We start from the raw sequence: 2,890 nt of genomic DNA, 5'->3' as shown, positions 1-2,890 counted from the left end.
CATATCGTACCATGCGCTCAACCTATACCTGGCCCGTAGCATCGTGTCGTGCTGTATCTGTATCATACCTACAGTGTCAAAAGTCTTAGACCAGTCCGATAGACATGGCCCATCCGAACAGCTTTAGCCGTTTGTTTCTTCCACACTATCCGAATGAAAGTATCTTGTAGCAACTGAATTTATGGATGGTAGAGAAACAGTCAATGCATTATATATGCGTGTGTTATTTTCAGAGGCCCATAAGATAAGCCCATAATAACAAAACAGTTCCATTTTCGCAGAAAAATTACGAACAAGCTCCAGCTTAATTTGCCTACCAGAGGTGCCAATATCCAGTCTTCGATTATAAGCTCACGACTCGAACTAGCTGGAGTACCCAAAAAATAAAATGGAAGGATCCACGGGCGGCGTCCGAATCGTGTCCAGACGTGTGGTCCGGCCAGAGTCGGCAAGCCCGCCGGACGGCGTGCCATTAGAGCCTGAGATCATGCACCTGACGCCGTGGGATCTCCTGTATATCTCGGTGAACTACATCCAGAAGGGTGTCCTGCCAAAGCCCCGGACAGGAGGTGCACACGTCGTCGACGACCTTGCCTCCTCCTTCGCACGCGCCCTCGGCTGCTTCAATCCGCTGGCCGGCCGCCTCACCGTCGCGGAGATTTAGGACGGCGTGTCAGATACCGGCCTCGTCATCTCACTCTGCTGCAACAACAAAGGCGCCGAGTTCAACCAACCACGCCTTGGCGCCGGAGGTTACCGTGAGCGACATCACCGCCCCGCTTTACATCCCTTCGGTGCTGTGGTCTTTCTTCCCGTTGAACGGGCTGCTGTGCGGGGACGCGATCCTGGACTCCCGCCCAATTCTGGCCGCTCAGGTCACCGAGCTCGCCCATGGCATGTTCGTTGCCCTGTCGCTCAACCATGTCGTTGCCGACGGGTCCACGTTCTGGTACTTCCTTAACACATGGTCAGAGATCAACCGGAGCGGGGATCGCAGCTGCAATCTCTCCACGCCCCCACCGATGCTCGACAGATGGTTCCCCGACACATGCCTCATGCCCTCATCCCGGTAACTCTGCCCTTCAGCAAGACGAAGGACATCATCCGGTGGGTTGAATACCCGCCGGTGCGGGAGTGTTTCTTCCATTTCTCCGCGGAGAGTGTAAAAAAGCTGAAGGTGAAGGCGAACGCCGGGATGGTCGGCACAGCAACGGCCACCATCTCCTCATTGCAGGCTCTGCTTGCGCACCTCTGGCGAGCGGTGTGTCGAGTCCGGGACTCCGGGGGCTCGAGCCACAATGGGAGACCACGTGCCTCCTGCTCTCGGATGCCGAGGACGGGTGAAGGGTGTACCAGAGGACTACATGGGCAGCGTTGTGGCGCTTGGCGTCGCAAAGTCCACCGTCGGCCATGTCCTGGACAAGGGGCAGGGCTGGACAGCGTGGGTGCTGATTGCTGAACCAGGCTGTGGCATCGTTCGACGAGGCGAGGACGAGGGACATGTTCACGTCTTGGCCTCAGAAGCCCAACTTCCTGTACCTGGAGGCGTCCACGGACCCTGAAGATATCGTGATGGCGAGCTCGCCGCGGTTCGACGTCTACGGCGAAGACTTCGGGTGGGGCAGGCCGGTCACTGTCCGGAGCGGCGCCGGGAACAAGATGGACGGGGTGGTGACCGTGTACGCGGGGCACAGTGGCGGAGGGAGCATGGTCTTGGAGGTGTGCATGTCTCCGGAGGCGCTGGCCAGGCTTGTCGCCGACAGGGAGTTCATGGAGGCGTTGAGCACCGCGTCAGAGTGAGTGCTTATCGGTCAGCGATGATTTTCTTATCGGTGAGCGATGACTGTTGATGCACTCTGTCTCAGCATCATGCGCACTGCCAAAAAATTCCATCTTCTCAGTTTGGTTTGCTAGTTCCTTCCTCTATTTTACCAGTATGGCGCGATCTTTTGCTGCTCTGAGTACAACTGAAATTACAGTCTAATTTACGGCTCCTTGTGTCTATGGGCTGGCGTGCATCGCGAGTTTTAGCATGTTTGGTTGGAGGGTCAAATTGGTACGATATATATCTGTTTTTCTAGATGAAATGATTTAATTTTTTATTTAGTAGGATGGATAATACAATCTAATTTTTTATTTGGTTGCACCGATAAAATTTGAATGAGGTTAGCTAAAATTTTATAGGACTCGTTTTGTCATATATTTTATTTTTTATTAAAATATAATCATACGATATCTTATTTTGTTGATTTAATTAAAATAAAAATAATGGTATAATCAGATCACAAATCAAATAAATGATTTAGGAGATAATATTATTTAAAATGTGCTAAAAAAATATATATCTACTCTAACTAATCAGAATAGGCCACATATGAATAAAGTTTATTCATAACCTATATGGCTCCGTCCAGTATTTTTTAGATAGACTCATCTAGCATAAAAAAAAAATATTTCCTCAAACAAATTCTCCCATCCAAATTACCCTTCGACTAAACACCCTCAAATACTAAATGCCCATATCCCATAAATAGATATCGTACCAATCAAACTTAATAGCCCGATGGCTAGCTTTTTTTTTTTGTCACGGTATGTTCCCCGCGTGTTTCCATTGTGTTACGCGCGGGGTCTGCTTTCAATAATTATCACATGCCGTAAAAATAAAAAAATCATATGAAAGTTAAATATTTTAATGAATGACATGTAAAACAAATCACGTATAGAAAAGTGTTGAACCTTTTGTTTTTTGCAAAATGTTGATACAGATTACGTAAATTGTTAACTTTTACTCTTTTTAGATGTTGAGTGCATATGAAAATTGTTTGAACAAATCACATATAAGAAAATGTTGATTATGTTTTTTTTTGCAAAATGTTGAAGTAGATAATGT

The 2,890-nt window shown here is 48.0% G+C and overlaps 1 pseudogene; it reads left to right on the top strand.

Annotated features, from left to right (window-relative positions):
- The first annotated feature begins 388 nt into the window (after nucleotides 1-388).
- LOC133890228 (uncharacterized acetyltransferase At3g50280-like) lies at nucleotides 389-1,800 on the top strand (annotated as a pseudogene).
- The last annotated feature ends 1,090 nt before the right edge of the window (nucleotides 1,801-2,890 follow it).

The sequence above is a fragment of the Phragmites australis genome, chromosome 14 (assembly GCF_958298935.1).
Source record: "Phragmites australis chromosome 14, lpPhrAust1.1, whole genome shotgun sequence".
NCBI classification, from domain to species: domain Eukaryota; kingdom Viridiplantae; phylum Streptophyta; class Magnoliopsida; order Poales; family Poaceae; genus Phragmites; species Phragmites australis.
This window is presented reverse-complemented; position numbering and strand designations above follow the sequence as displayed.